The sequence below is a fragment of the Mustela nivalis genome (genome assembly GCF_964662115.1).
Source record: "Mustela nivalis genome assembly, chromosome: 20".
Lineage (NCBI taxonomy): Eukaryota > Metazoa > Chordata > Mammalia > Carnivora > Mustelidae > Mustela > Mustela nivalis.
In genome coordinates, this window is record NC_139039.1 from 24473510 (window position 1) to 24490553 (window position 17044).

General features: G+C 43.3%; 1 long non-coding RNA gene across 1 annotated transcript; it reads right to left on the bottom strand.

The window, feature by feature from the left end:
* Positions 1–2549: 2549 nt before the first annotated feature.
* Positions 2550–8879, bottom strand: LOC309855105. The gene is made up of 3 exons (XR_014306625.1): positions 8748–8879; positions 4597–4761; positions 2550–3558 (listed from the first exon to the last, which is right to left on the bottom strand). It is a non-coding gene; the product is annotated as an uncharacterized lncRNA (long non-coding RNA).
* Positions 8880–17044: the final 8165 nt, after the last annotated feature.

The window sequence follows — 17044 nt, forward strand, 5'->3', positions numbered from 1 at the left end:
GGAGGACCTCTTGGATCCACATGTTCTGGAGCTTATCATTATGTAACAAGAGGATAAACATGGGTGTCTTGTCCAGCCAGGGCCTGGAGCAATGAATACGTCTGGGAAAGAGAAGAAACCTTCATCCAGGAAAGCCCATCATTTAGACTGTGCCTGGAAGGATGAGGAGGAAGCTGCCAGAGGGCACAGGGGGAAGGTCTTCTGGAAGAACACAGTGGCTCCAACAGACCAGGGCGAGGGGGAACCCCATGTCAGAGAGAATGCCATACTAGGGGATTTAGCGCTACCCAAGGCCCCCAGGAGCTGTGGCAGAGGCTGAGCATGGAAAGGCAGACTGAGACCAAGCTGAGAGAGATCCCAAATATCAGACAGAAGAGTTCAGAACTCGTTCTTCTTAGATAGTGGTGTCTACTCAGGACTTTTCCCTCTTGCTTGGATAAAATAAGACTGGATGCACGTAATGCTGGCTGTTGACTTTGGACCATGGTTAGGAAGACAATGATCTCTTTGCCTGAGCACCTAAGCACTAAGACTAAGATATTTTAGTCTTCACTTAGCTATTTCCTGAGTTATGTGGCGACGAAGGATAAGCAGACCACAGGTGATTTGTGATGTCCTTACAAACCTGCTGTGTGGTTTTTGTCAATGAGCAATATCCCTGAACTTGTTTTCCCCATTGTGCTAAGAGCAATGCTCATTCTGGCACAGAAAACTTGGCAGTTCTCACAACTTTTCCCGTGGGCTTCCTGTGTGCGGGCCCCACGCATCATCTACGCAATCCTCCAATGGTCGCAGGAAATAGGCTCCGTTATCAGTCCTTCTGCCATTAATGCTCAAAGTATTTAAGTCCTTGACCTAAAGACACACATGACTCATAATTAGCAAAGCTTCAATTCATACTCTTGCCCTATACACCATTCTGGAACATCCCACATCCCCAAGATGGCCATTTGTAATAACTGTCATTTCGAAGAAAATCTCAAACTCAAACTTGTCTCAGAGTAGTTTTAGGACATTACCTCACGATCCGCACGGTACGAAGAAATGTGGACTCATGCTGGCCTGCAAACACCTGATAAATCACTTGGTTCACTCTTCTCTCATTACACAGGAGGAACCTGGACCATAGCCAGGCTGTGGAACGCACCCAAAGTCACACAGCTTGGCCTCGTAAAAGCTGGTCCTATTATTTTTTAATGTGGCTCAAGTGCAGTACATCGAATAAGGACACTGATAAATACAGTTTTGGATTTTTTGCTCTCATTCATTTTCTATTCCCAACAGCTGAGAGCCATTGTCTCAACTTCTTTATCATCCCCCATTTCATAGCAATGTTGAAGAGAAGTGTCGTGGGGACTTGGAGAGACCTGGGGTCAGACTGGAATCCTCAAAGCTGACTGCCAGTTGCTGATGAAGTTCTGGGTTCTTTGATGTTTTCTCAGCGGAGGTTGAGGCCGGTGTTGTTTCAAGAAAAGTGAAAATTTTCTTATGACTAAAATGGATATTTTTTAAGAGAAAAAAAGGTAATGTTAAGTCATAAATTGTGTTTGAAAAATTAAGACCAAAACAGCATCAAGAGTCTTAAAACTATTTATACTTCTTAATTTGACAACTCATTTCTAGGAATGCACTTTAAGGAAATAATCTGAAAACTTCCAAGATCTATGAACATGATGTTCATATTAGCATTACTTATAAAAATTAAGAAAAAAAGAAAAGAATATAACCATAATGATTAACTGATCAACTTCAGGACAATGCCCACAACAAAGAATATTACAAAGCCATTAAAATATTATTTAGATATGGCTTCAGTGACACGAGGAAATGCCCATTATGCAATCTTAAGTGGGGGAAAATTTTTGAAATAATATAAGTAATATGAGCTCAACAATGTAAAAACTGCATTGAAAGTGGAGAATACATCAAAATGCGAACAGTTTCTCTGTGGGAAGGGTAGAATTATGAAAAAAATTTCCCCTAAACTTATCACAGTTTTCCAAATTTTATGAGAATGAATTCCTTTTGTAATTAAGAAACAATTTAAAAAAAAAAAAAAAAAGCATAGACTGTCTTGTCTAAGTAGCAGAGATGATCTCTCATGAGACTCCTGTTTTATTTTCCATCTGAGGCTGTTACCCTGTTTCATGAAGCTGTGTATTTTGACTAAGAATGGACAGGGTAGTGTAAGCAACACTGGAAATTGGCTGTGAGGACCATTTCGAGAGTCGTGGGTCACAAAAGGGTGGAAGACCTGGGGTCTGGTTCAAGTCTGGGCTCATGCGTCTGAGGAAGTAGCTTCACAATACCACAGAACAGGAGAGGAGGGCAGGTGAAGGGCAGGTATATTGCCTTAAGGTTGAAATGATTCTCACTTGAGAAATAAAACCTTTCAAAGAACCCTGGTGTTTGCTCTAAAAAGAAGTGAACTAGTCAGACCCCTCATTCCCTTCCAGGAGTTACTGTGATGTAATTGACATACAACATTATATAAGTTTAAAGTGCATAACACGTTGATATGATACATTTAAATATTGCAAGATGATTACCAGTCACCATGGTGTCAGCTAACATCTCCATTCTGTCAAGCCCCGCATGTTATAGATGAGAAAACGGAGTCCAAGGAGACTGAGTGACCCTTAAAATCACACATCGAGGGACCAAGACTCCTAGCTCCTAGCCCTGTTTGTTTCCACTGCTTGAGGCTGCCTCCCTAGCTTTGAAATAATGTCTGGGTGCTTTAAGTAGGCATCTGCAGTGTATTACTAAGATGGAAAGTGTGAGTCGCCACTGTTCTTGTATGTGATCTCAACAACAAGCCTAGGATGCCGAACATGGGCCGTGCCAAGTGAAAGCACGTTCCCGCCTCTCTCGGCCAAATCAGTTCTGAAATGGTTAGATTCCCAAAGCCCCCTACCAGAATGGCAATGAGTCCAGAGGTTGGCAATGTGTCAAGGATCTGCAGGGGTAATCTGCATTTCTGGAATTCATGAAGGCGAAAGGGAGAATAGCAGCCAGAAAACGTGCCATTTTCAGAAACTTGGTTCCGTGCCCTGGTGTAATGGGAATGCTCCTAGCCTACTTTATGGAAATTGCTCGACTCTGTCCTGGCAGTGGGAATAAACCACAAGGAGATGGCTGCCTCTGGAAATAGAGCAATGAGAAGTTGAGATCTGTGATGATTGCAAGGAACTCCAATAAACAGAACAAACCTCAGACAAAGGCAAGCAAGCCTATTAGGATGGACATGTTGAGTGTCGCAGAGGGGAAAATGGGCCAGGGACAGTGTCTTTTGCTTGCTGAGCTTCCAGACCTTGGACTGGTGGTCTCAACATCAGACTCTCGCACTTTCTGCCTCACACCCTGCTCTGCCCCGTCTTGTTCCTGCCAGTGGCCACTTTATTCTAGTTCTGTTAGTTCCAGTGCCAATGCCTAGAAGCGATGTCATGTTGGTGGACACAGCAACACAGTGCTATGCCGGTGGCAACCGAAAGGATATTGAATCAGGGAGCAGGACGTGGGGGGCAGTCTCTTCCAAGTTCAGAGGTACAGGGTAACCTACATGTGATAATAGAGGCCATCAACATTTTCAGCTACTGCAGGAGAAATTTGCCAGTTACCTCTATATTCTGTCTGTGGAATGGAAAGGAACAGAGACATTCAGGATTTCTGTTATACTACAGAGTACTTACAAAAACACTCAACACTTGGGGATTTGAAGAACTCATCAAAATAAAAAATATTAATTCATAATTTATTACACAGCACATGTTTTATGGGCTACATGCTGGATGATTAAGCATCCTATGAAGAAAGATAGCATCTCTGCCCATAGGAGCTTCCGATCCAAGGAAAGACAGCAGACAATTATCTGTAAGTGTGATGGTACCATGATGGGGCAGGAAACCTACTCTGAGAACATATAACAATGTATGCCTGTTTGAGGAACAGATCCAGATTAAATGAGATACTTTGTAAGAAGTACTCAGCATGATCTCCTGCACACAGTAGTGCCCAATAAATTGTATCTATTATTTTTGATATCACGGACAAACATGTTTCCAGGGTCAACTTCCTCTTTGGACTTTTGAGCTGGGAAAGAAAATCAATGATTGACATGCCATTCATTCATTCATTCATTTGCTCATTTAACAAACTTTTTCAATTTTTTAAAGAATTGATTTATTTATTTTAGAATGAGAGAGAGATCAAGACATACATCTTTGTACAGAAGTGGAGGGAGGGGCAGATGGAGAGAATCTTTAGCAGACTCAGTGCAGGTCATGGACCCTGACTCACAGCACAGTGCCATGACTCATGAGATCATGACCTCAGCCGAAATCATGAGTCAGTTGCTTAACAACAGAGCTGCCCTGGAGTCCCCATTTGACAGGTTTTAAAAGCTTATGAGTAAGGTGCTATATTCAGTGACAGAAATATAAAAATAGAAAAGAATCCTTACCCTCGAGGGGCTCAAATTCTAATAGGGAAGAAAGGTAAAACCAAAGAAGTATAGGGTGATGCAATAAGGAATGCAGTATGTACCACGAAGACCCATGAGTTCAATTCTGCCCCCTCAGGGTCCAAGAAACCGACCCTGGATAAGGGAAGGGAGTTAGGTCTAGAACAATAAGGACTTGTTCTCCAGGCGCCCCTCTTCTATGACCAATTCTTTGCTGGGTGCAGGAAGCTTGGCAAGATGACTTTTAATTTTGTGTTTATATTTCCATATTTGATCTCACCATTCAATCACCTAATGCACTGCAAAAAATAAAAAAATAAAAATAAATAAATAAATTGGAAAGGTTTCATTGCCAGGCGGTAACTACAGAATTTGTGGTCACAAGAACAAATTTAGAACAGACACACTTCATATAAAGGAATTCATTTCCAAAATAATCAGAGAATGGTCCATCTCCACAACGACCGTGACTCAGAAAAAGTGAGATTCAATCAAAGTCTCAAAGAAAACTTCAATCATCTGTGTAGCCAAGGTTAGAAACTTCTGTCTCCTGATCCCTAGGACAGTCTTAACCATGAAATGGTAAGAGAGGGAGGCCATTTTCCAAGCTGTCGCCTCCCCCGGGCACAGAGCCTCAGAGTCCTGAGGGCAGTTGGTCTAAACTGTCCCACAAGGGGGTGGAAGAGAAAAGAATGAACACAAGGAAAGTTCCAAAGTCTTCCTCAGAGAGCAGATGTGATGACTTTGTTCCTTTAAGCCTGTCTGTGGCTGAGAGACTGAGGCCCTCCCTCCTCTGCAGTCTCTTCTCTGCCAGTAGCTTGGGCCAAGTGAGAAGCAAAGCCCAGACTCAACGAATTGACTGATGGCCCAGAGAAGCACGAGCCATCTGATGCCTTCACATGGGAGCCTGCGTGGGCCCCTCATGGAAAGAACACGGTAACTGAGTCTGCCAGGCCCACGCCCATGGAGAGTTCTTTTATCTCTGACCTTGTGGGTCACCCCATATAGCAGAAGGCAAACTAAGTTCCTGCTACCCTAGCTGGTGCAGCAATCAGCTGGAGAAGAGCCAAATTTGTCTCTTTCACAACTCATGTCCGAAACAAATGAGCAAACAAACATGGTTCCAGAAAAATAGGGGAAAAAAAAGAACAATCTTGTTCCTAAAGGGAAGAAGGATGGTAAGGATAGCTCTTCCCTGAGCATTTCACTCTCAGATTCTCTAATCTTGACGAAATCTATCCCAAAGTCCCCTCCCTTCCACCTCAGGACCTGTATATTCAGAGAGAAGGCCCACTCTTCAGTAAAAAGAGACAAGATGGGTATTTGTTTTAGCTCAGAAGAATACTTGGCAACCAGGTCTAACTGGGAAGCTTCAGAAACCAATCAATTTGATATTTCATGTGCTCACTCTGACCTGGAGAAAGAAGAACCCAGAAAAATCTGTTCTAGAATGTTCTCTGCAAAAGTACATGGGATGTTTGGGGAATCCAATGTCTCCACCCTAAGATGCTACAAAATCCAGAAGCAATTAAAATATAGAAGGATTTCCCCCAGTCCTGGGGGAAAAATCATCTACCCACACTCCTTCTTCTACAAGTAAAACCTTGGATGGTGGCTGTGACATGGAAATTGAGGAACATTCCTGTCTATCTGTTCCTACCTTTGGCTTAGTGAAAGGAGTGAAGACTCAGAGATAAAAGGCTGCCTCCACACAGAGCCAGAAAAGCCGGAGGATCCAGGAGGGACTCTCCTCAGAATAGTAACAGTGGCTATCTCCATGTCGCAAGATTTTATGGATTTTCCCTTTCATTTTGAATTTTTCTTGGTTGTTTGAAATGTCTCTTTATAACAGAGCTGAACTGTGTTACAATCAGGAACAAGATAAAGTATGTACAACCATGTCTTCTGCCTCTTTTCAGAGACCTCAGTAAAATAAAAATGAAGGAATACATTCAAAAGAGTCAAGGTAGTTGTAGGAAAGATCCCAACACATTTCCAATAGAGGGAAAGAGCATAAAAGCCTACTGATGAATAACTGGATCAATGAAACCATATTCCAGAATGGTGGCCAGGGCGGAAGGGAGAGATTTCAGAGATCCCTGAAATCATCTGCAGATGAACTGGCCAGTTGGTGGTGCCCCACACTCGCCTCCCCCATTCCAGTTTGGAATCTGGGCCACCAAACTCCAGGAAAAATCAGAACTCCCTTCACTGCAGAGGTCAAATGTTCTTTCTGAGAATTAGGGCTTCTAGTTCTCTGTGTAACTACCCCCCTGCTTTTGACGTTCAAGAGCTTTCTAGTCAGCATCCTCTTTCTGCTCACACCAACGTAAAGCTTGCCCATCCACTAGCCCCCCCACAAGGTGGCATGGCATTGGGACACCCATGGATGTAATGCAGGAAATCCACTTAACTTGAAGGAACAGCACATGTTTCATGATACTGGGTCCATAGTATATTATTAGCTCGGAGCCAGTCTCAGTATTTAGGGAAAGAATTGATTAATGCATTAATAATTTCAGTTTATATTAACATAAAGTTTGGTTTCCAACCTTGAGAATCAGCCTCACAGAACACAGAAGAGTTAAATATGTTTATTAAGAATGTGATATGATCAACCTTGAAAGTGTAAAAAAAAATTCCAGACATCATAAAATGAGAAGGATATGGGGAGAGGAAGGGTAGAGCCCTGATATCTTAATCTAATTTAGCTAGGAATCGGGAGGCACTTTCCATGTAAACTGGTTCAGCTACTATGGAAAATAGTATGGCGGGTCCTCCAAAAATTTAAAATAGAACTACTATATGATCCAGTAATCCTACTGGATTACTACGTTAAGCTATATAGCCAAAGGAAACAAAATCACTATCTTGAAAAGTTATCTGTACTCTGTTCATTGCTACGTTATTTGTAAAAGCAAAGACTTGGAAGTAACCTAAGTGTCTACTGGCAGATGAATGAATAAGAAAAATGTAATTTATATATACATAATTGAATATTATTGAATATTGAATATTAATATTGACTATCATTCAACAATTAAAAAAAGAAAGGTATTCTGTCATGTGGGAAAACATGGGTGAAACTTGAGAGCATTCTGTTAAATTAAGTAAGTCAGAGAATGACAAATACTACATTGTCTCACATATAGAATCTTAAAAAAAAAAAATCTACATTCTTAGAAATAGGGAGTAGAATGGTAAATGGTGGTTGCCAGAGTTTTGTGAGTCAGGGAGATGACTATGTTGGTCCAAGGGCACAAATCTTCAGTTAGAAGATGAATGAGTTTGGGGAATCCTAACATGGAAATAGTATGATGATTGAAAATTGCTAAGAGAGTAGATCTTAAATGTCCTCCACACAGAGAAAAAGTAATTATATGAAGTGAAGAGGAACATGTTGACTCATATTATTGTGGCAATCATTTCATATCATTTCATACCACATATGTATACCAATCATTATGTTGTACATCTTAAATTTACACAGTTTTATGTCTATTACATCTCAATAAAGCTGGAGAAAAAGAGGTACTTTCTAAAGCTGATAGAATATAAAAATATACATTGACATTATTAGTCTGAGGTACAATGAAATGAATATTAGAACAAAAATAATTGTTAAAAATTGGGGAGAGGAAAAGAGGGTAGGATAAAGTGCATTAAATCCTTCTAGTGATTAGACAGTGTTTTAAATTAATAAACCAGGAGGCAGTATATAAATTTAGGGTCAGGTTGGTAACCACCAGAATTAAGAGCAGAAAGCATTCACTTCTAGAAACTAGGGTAAGCACTGAGAAGGGTAGGGGGGCAATTCTAACTCCTCATTGTAAGACCTTTCCTTCTTCTTTCTTTTCTTGTCTTGTCTTCTTTTCTTTCCTTTTTGCTTCTTTATTTTTCAGTGTTCATGATAAACATTAGTACAGAAATGAGAGGAGAAAGAAAGAACAGAACAAAAGAGGAGTGAGGAAGGGAGGGGAGGGGAAGAGAGAGAGAAGAAATGCCAAATGCTTTCAGGAGGTCACTTCTCACTATATCATACTACTGACACTCTGTTAATATAATTTAGCACAGTTGTCAGATAGTATAAAATCAGATGGTTTGGTTGGTTTCTCCATCTCCTGGAAAGGATTTGAGTCTCTGACAGTCACTGTTATACAGTTAAGACACAAGGTGCTGTAGCCCCCAAGTCCAATGAGGGCTTATGCCCCCAGACTGGCTCACTGCCTCTCCTGGTTTGTCATTGAGGGCCAGCCTCTCTTTGACCCTGTCTCTACAGACTCACCCAGCTTGGACCCAGGACTCTGCTTGGACCTTCAGCTTCTGGGTTTTGCACAGGTTCTTCATCCTGGCCTTGTCTCTCTTCATCTGGCCTCCAATCCAGTCAGTCCAGGTTGATCTGTGGTCTCCAGGCCCAATAAGCCTAAGAGAATAGAGCACTCTTGCTTAACATGGATGACTCAGGAGATGGGCAACCCAAGAAAACTCCCTAGCAAGAAAGGCTGTGTGCTGGAACGAAGAATTGTGCTGTGGTTAGTATATACAGTGTAAGCTTTGGGGTTGAACTGAGATGCTCCAGTCCTGGATCTGCTGCTAACTGTATCACCTTGGTCAGAAGACTTCGCTTCTCTGAGCTTCTCTTCCTTCTGTAAAGTGGGGATAATAACATTGCTGGTGTGCACAGTCTCATTGAGAAGATCAAATGAGACCTAGTATATATAAGGACTAACACACTGCTGATTTGCAGGAGGTGTAAGACATTAGGTCCTCTCCGACCTCCATTTCTCCTATCTTCCTGCTTCCCTTTCTTTTCCTTCCATATGGGTGAACACAAAGCGAAAACCAACGAAATGCTCTGAAGAGATCACATCTAGGTTTGGTAAAGTTGGGACAGATTCTGATTCTGCTTTTGTGAGTCTCTATGACAGCCATAAAGCTCTCTGCCCTTGGGTAAAATTCCCTCTTCTGGGCAGCTTGCCTCTAAGGTAGAGGAGGCATCTGAGGCCACAAGATCCACTAGGACTTTGGGTCATAACACTTTTAAATTTTAGAATTGGCAAGACCTCAGAGGTCATCCAGTCACTGGCTATCATGTACAGGGAAGTAACTTGAGACCCAGAGCAGTTGTCTCGTTCAGTATCACACACCAGCTAGACTGAATTCCCACTCGCTGCTCTTCTGAAAATAAAGATACTCTGAGAAAGTTGTGTTTCTGTGTCAAAGAACGTCAGTTGTGCAGTAAAATGTGGTCATAAGTGTGACAAGTATGGAAAAGATGTATGATTGATAAGCTCTAAACTAGAAAAAGGACATGCATTTTTAGTGTTTAAAAAAATATGAATACATTAAATGACGCTGTAGTTAAATGCCACTATACATTAAAGGAAAATTTTGCCCACTCACCAAAAAAGAAACAAAGGTGACAGATAACAGATGGGATTAGGTAGTGAGTTTATTAAACAGTGTCTATTAAATGCAACAGACATAATATAACCCAAACAAAAGCAACCAGAAATCCTGTTGCTTAGTGTTTTAAAAGTATGGCTAAAAATCTACAGCAAAGGGGCGCCTGGGTGGCTCAGTGGATTAAAGCCTCTGCCTTAAGCTCTGGTCATGATCCCAGGGTCTTGGGATCGAGCCCCACATCGGGCTGTCGGCTCAGCAGGGAGCCTACTTCCCTCTCTCTCTCTGCCTACTTGTGATCTCTCTCTCTCTGTCAAATAAATAAAAATCTTTTTAAAAAAATCTACAGCAAAAGTTATGTAAGAAAGTTAAATAATTTCCAGAGTTTTCTTGTATCTGATGAGTTAGTACGTTAGTATACATATATTTTTTTTCATGGAGTTGATTAAGAGTCATAGGCTGGAAGACCACTTGGGTATGATACCATTATGATAATTGTAAGAACCATAAAATGGCAGTTTGGGGTGCCAAGACAGTCTGATAATTTGAATGGATATGCTTCTCAGGCTGAGCTAAAGGTCATGCAATCACATGTTTAACCCTCTTCAAGCACGGATACCATATTCTGCTGTGTTTTGTGGAATTTGGGTGGATCAATGTAGATGGTTTTCAGTAGGGAAGGGCTTTTTAATTGGTTAAAAGACACTGACTTATTCATGTGACCCAAGGAAAACTCTTCACACCAACCCACAAAAAACTAGACTATCGAGAAACCCTTGGAATCTTTGTCTTCAAGAGTGTCCATGAGTATAGTATAGGTCCTATGCACTGTAGTTCAAAAATATGTTTCAATTCACTCATTTAAGAAGAAATTACCTCTAAGAAACTCATTTTGTGGGGAATTATCTGGCTTATTTGACTGTAGTGGGCTACGTTTTCCAGAAATGAAAGTGATAGTCTAAACTTCATTTGCAAACCAGTAGATTTGGAGACGAGGCTCCAAAATCAAGCTTAATGAAAATGAAGTAACTCTGTGGAGTTTGCTCTTCTCAATTAATCCTAAGAGGACAGAGAATGCAGTATAGACTGACATTATTGAATCGTAGGCCAGAGCAGTACTAAAAACTAAACATGGCAGTATTGAAGTAGCTGAATTCTTATAGTGCAAATATTCTATATGCCTGGAACACAAAGTAGAGGATTAGACGTGGCCATTTTGGTAGAGAAAAAAAAAGGTGTCAGACACCCAGATGTATATTAAAGAAGAAATGATTTATAAAAAGGAAAGTTTTGCCTTATTATTGAATATGGTTTGCTCTCAATTTGCATTTTTCGATAAATTTAGATTCAGATTTTTACATAAATTTAGATTTTCATGTAAAATAGATTCAGCATAACACATATTTATATATCTCCCGCAGGCATTAAGCTTCGATCAAAAATAAAGCCTGTGTGTTCATTTTTCTTAAATCCCATCACTTCACTCATCTCTGCGACATGCCCGCTGGGCAGTCTTTCAGCCCCTAGCCTGGGGATCCCTGAACCTGAGGGAGGACTGGCTTCTGCACAGCCTATGGCTGATGCAACAGTTAAAATATCTGATTTCAGGAGCAGAAACGCAGGACACTCCCACTGCATGCACAAGTGTCTTTGGATTGGGCCACCAGAAGCTACGTCTATAATACTGAGTGCCACAGACCTTCAGAGCCCAGAGCGGACTTTTGAAAGTCTCAGCTCCCCTTGTGCTGGGCCTTGAAACCAGGACTGAGCATCAGCACCTCTGGACCAAGCTAGCCTGGAGCCACAGGAATGCTTTTTGAATGAGAAATGGAGGCTCTCAAGAGGGAGATACCTGACTTCCTGTTAACAGGACAAGTTGAGGCCTCAGTGACCGATCGACACGACAAAAGAGAGATTAATTTATATTTTTTGTTTTTAGTACATCTCAGTAATGGATTGGATTCATCCTAACGCTGGATTTGTGTCATGCTGCCATCACTGGCCCATGCATGTTTTCTGTTAGTGTCCAGCTGAATGCATTTTTATTATGATGATGATTATCATCATTATTTAATTATTCAGCACCCTGAAAGCATTCATTCTCCAAGTTCCACGTTGAAGGATACGAAGCCCCATTATAAACCCAACTCAGAGGAGAAGTAAGAGAACGGCATGCAGACAGGACAACCAGCATGAAAGGAGCATCTCCTGCTTACCAGGCACTACGAGGGGCCCTTTGCAAACATTTTGTATGTAATTCTCCCAAAGATGTCCCTGGCAATCCGAGGCAGGCCAGCAGCAGTTCATGCTTCCTACCTGGGGTCCCTTCCCACTGCTGTAAGCCGAGCGGTCAGACCTACACTCGTAGACAATGTCAAGAACATTTCAGCGTGGCATTCTCTAGTCTCAGATGGCTGGGGGCTTTGGTGTTGGGTAGTTTTCAATTTTCACAGCTGAACTTTAAAATCTCATTAAAACAGCTTTTTGTTGCTATTTGCAGAGTTGAAATCAGTAGTGAGTCAGCAAATAAGCAGACACAGCAGGTTGCCTCTCTTGGCAGGTGTAATAAGGGACCGACAAAGTACACGACTGAGAAAGAAAAATGTGGTTTCAAAGCTCAAGCGTGTGAGCCCCTTTGTAAGGATCGTCTGCTGTAAATCCTGGCTGATCTTTATATGTGAATGACTTCGGAAGGAAAAGAAGGCTCTTTCTTCTCCCCCATCGCTGGCAGTGTTTGCACTGGCAGAAGAATCGGATGGGTGGGTTGCTAACAAGTTTGGAAACGTCTGTTAGTGTCTGATGCAACCGATGTCCTGAGGAACATTTTTTTTTTTTTTTAATGTTCTGGACTAGAAGAAATAGCTCTCAGATTTTGAGCTGTTCTCAGTCCCCGAGCTGGCCCTTACCTAGGGTTTTAAAAGATTTTCTTAACATCTGGCTGGAAGAACTATGAGAAAATAGTACAGTGGCTCCGTATTATCTGCTCTGGACAAGGAACTGGGCTTGGTGCTGCTGAGTCAGATGGGGCCCTTCCTTCCCTCAAGAGGCTCTCAGGCCCCTGCTGGGAGGAGGGCAGGGCTCTGAACATCAGAATTCCCGGGCAAAAGAAAGACAGGGTCAGCAGAAGTTCTGAGAAAGGTGCTGATGGTCAATGCACCCCTTCAGATGCCATCTGCAACTAGGCGTGCAAAGACACCTCTGTGAGCTCAAGGACAGAGGACAGGGTCTCCGCTGGGGTGCAGCTGGGCGGAAGGCGACTAGCACAAGGAGACAGGGAGAAGGTTCTCTTAGGTTAGAGGCACTGTGAAAAGAGGACATAGGCGGACATCTCAAAGCCAGATACAAGGACAGCAAGAGGTCACCCCTTCTAGAACCCCTCTTCCCCAGGGGTACGGCCTCCCCCGCCCTTGACCCCCTTCCTTTGCAACTTCATTCCAATCCTCTGGGCTCCCGGGCTCCCGTGCCTTCAGCAGGAGCTCGCTTCTGCCTGTTTTCCTCCTTCCCCCCCACCCCATTTCTGCTTCCCTAGAGACCAGGTGTCTGCGCAGTACGGACTAACTTACTAAATGACTGAAACGACTAAATTAGTAATGACCCCACGGGTTTGCTTCTCAGGAGGCCTATCTCTTGGGCGGCACTCTGTCATTCCACAGCGGGCGGGAAGGAAGATATTTGAGGACTTGGAATTGTGAGTTCTTAGAAGAGCCCTTCCTACTGTGCAGCCTTCCTACTGCTTGCATGGAAACTTCCTAAATCACCCCCAATGGCAGACAGGCCCTTGTTTTGGCAGCACCCGGTCCCTCCTGCCTGCAGGTGACGCAGACACCAGCCTTATGTGGCGTCTTTATTTCAGGTCTCTACCTCGGTAGCATGCAAGAGGATTAAGGTCTGAATCCAGGGCACAAAGCCTCTCTTCAGGCCTTGGGGGTGCCCGGAGGGGGGCGGTCCCCGGGTCAGGGAGACCTTGCCCAGTCGGCGGGGAGAACAAGCCGCTACTCAGGCCGGCTGGCTGTTTACATCAGGGACACAGGCGCTCCCTACCAGCTGCCGCTGCCGCCCTGACCGTGTTGGGGAAGCTGCTGACAGCCCGTGGGAGGATAATGTGGGCATTCATCGCCTGCAGCTGCTCCCGCCGCGCATGCTCCCGGGACACAGGGGAGCACACCAAGTGGGGACGCGGAGGGCGGGGGAGGGGAGAAGGCCTCGGGCCGGGTGTGCGTGGCCGCCACCGCCGTGGCATCGGCTGCCAGGGAAGGTGAACTTTTCTTGCCTGACCTGCCTAAGTCTCTAATGGGGCTAGTTAAACATTTCTAGCATTTCCAAATACTCTTCTTGATTTTCCCCCACTGAGCCACCTGCTAAGCAAGGGTGGGCAGACTCGATACCCTCGAATCAAAGGATCAGTGCAACGTTTTTTTTTTTTTTTTCTTTTTTTTGGCCCCGTGAAGATGAGCTGGGTCAGTGATTTTGGGATGTACTGATAAGAGAGTCCGGATGGGGAATGAGACCTCGGGTCTATTCCCAGTCTTACGACCGTGGCCTTGACCCTGGAGCGGTTATGTAACTGTTCCCGGGCTTCTGTGTCCTCACCTTTAAAATGAACATCATAACAACTGTCCTACCTGCTCTACGGGGTGGCTGTGAAGGATGAAATGACCAAAAAACAACCATAAATCACGTTATAAGAGACCAATAAGGCCCAGAGGGCAGGGATGGGCAAGCTTGCCAGGAAGGGCCCCCCAGTAAAATCACATAAGGAATAATATGTCATAATAATAATTATATATTATATATATAATAATATATCACATGAGGAATATGAGACATCAGATCTCTGTTATTTTTCCTTCTTCCTGATTTTTTTTGTGTTTTTGTTTGTTTGTTTGTTTTTTGCCACCCTTTAAAAATGTAAAAACTATTTCAGATCATGGGTTGCCCAAAAACACACCCTGGACAGGATTTGGAGCACAGGTGATGATTTGCCAACCTCTGCTGGAGACAGAGCACAGGTGAGGGCCCAAGGCAGGTCAGCCCTCTAAAGGTTGTGATACAACTAAATATAAAGAAGTATTAACAAATAAATGATATATTCAGTAGTATATGACTATAAATAAATATGCATATCCATTGTCTTTCTTGGGGCCTCCGCTGGTGAAATTCCTTGAGCCCCAGCCCTAAAGCCGTCTTATTTGAGAGCTGCTAGAATCTTCTTGTTGTTCGAGGAGCTCTTCCTTGCCTGGACTACAGCATCTATGCTGACTCACTAGTAGCCTTAAACCGCAGGCCAGGCTGCAGTCCTAACTTTCCGTAAGAGGTTCCCTGGGCCCTTGTACCAACAAAACCCTGTGCAGACCATCCTGCTCGTCCAGCCAGTGCTGCCTGGGCATAGCTCCTGCAGGAAACATGGGGCAAAGGACTTTATCTGGGGGCAGCTACTACCCATGGAAGAAGCAGTTCACATTGCTTGTGACAAGTGGCACACACCAGGACTTTGTTGATGATGCCTTTTGGAGTTGTGTCATTATTTCTCCTGTAATACCTTAATGCGGTCAGCTGACGTTATCACTTTCATTTGCAAAGAGGAGAATATTTAAACATAGTACTCAAGGCACGACTGTCAACCTTCACGATTGGGTGGAACAATGGTTTCTTGTTCCTTCTGCCTCCGATGAGGGGTCAGGTCCCTGCTTCCCCTGGCCTGTCTCTTTCCTCTTTCCTGATCCTCATTCCTTGTTTGAAGACATGAGCAAAGCCGCCCAATGAGACCTGGCAGAGAGCAAAGAATGTTTGTTTTATCCTCTTCCCTTCCGAAGAATTTCCAAATTAAAACAGCAGATCAGTATCATTATCTAGCCCAGAAGAATGAAAGCAGCCTGATTTCAGATATACCCATACAAGGAAGAGGAAAGCTGACCTGAGAAATCTTGCTTTTGTTGGTCCTCTGTGGAGATAGGAGAACGTAAATGCTACAGTTTGGAGCCAGTTTCTGAGATAGAGACCATTTGTACCTTCTTTTGACAGAAGGCAATATGGAGACCCAGAAAGAGTGTGTGCTTTTCAAGATGACTGGTGCTCAGAGCTCAGACCAGCACTGCTGTCTCTGACCGTGTTTCAGTCCCTTGTCTACTACACCTGTTGCTTCCCAGAGTGCCAGCTGCCGGATGGTCACAGCCCCACAAAGCTACATCTCACGTCTGTAGATTTCAGTTTTTGACCTTGCAAAGTCTTTTCCCACTTCCTGTGAGGATCTCTATCACTTCTAATTCAATACCATGTTTTCCCTCTGAATGATTTTTACATTTTGTTAACACATCGGGCCAAAAGTTCAACACTACTGTTTTATCAGTGCACAGAGTAAAGCTCTTCTCTGCAGAGGAAAGTTCTAGGCTTTGGACACAGACCATTGCAAAAATAGACCAAGGATTTTGTGAATGCCTGCCCCTTGGGGAGTCTGGCCTCTTCCTGGGCAGACCAACCCAAGGTACCCATCGTAGAGATGGCAGTCCTCTGTACCATTTTCAAGTATGAAGGAAAATACTTTGGAAGTGAAAAGCTAGCCATTGAGTAGCACATACAGGGGCTAGAAGGGAACTACAGGTTCTACTACACCTGCCCTGAGAAACAGCTGATTTCCTTCTTCCTACTTCCTATTCCATTACTCCTAGAGAGAAGATCAGTAAAAACACATTTGAGGGGAATATAGTTTGTCAAAACATCTCACAAGACCCACTCCCTTCAGGATAAAATCTAAACTTATTGGTATAGTAGACAAGGTCCTCCTTCCCTTCCAAACCCCATCTCTGTCACTCCCCCACATACCCTACCAGCCTCGGAGAACTTCCTGTCACTCTTCAAGTGTATCATAATTTTAAAAACTTTTTGCTGTTGCTTATGTTCTTTTTTGTTCCTGGAAGGCCCTTTTCCTTTCTGTGACATGATGAACTCCTATTCCTCCTTCAAGATCCAGCTCAGATGCTCCTTGTGAAGCCTTTCCTGACTCTCCCAGGCAGTTACTTCTTTTCTCTCTCCTCCATTAAGGTCTTATGCAAACTTCTATGATGATCTATATGACTCTCGAAGAGTTATTTATTTGTGTATTTATCTTCTCCATTAGTCTGTGGGCCCCTGAACTGTGGGAGCAGTGACTACTTATTATTATCCTCTGAGCCTAGCCCAGTG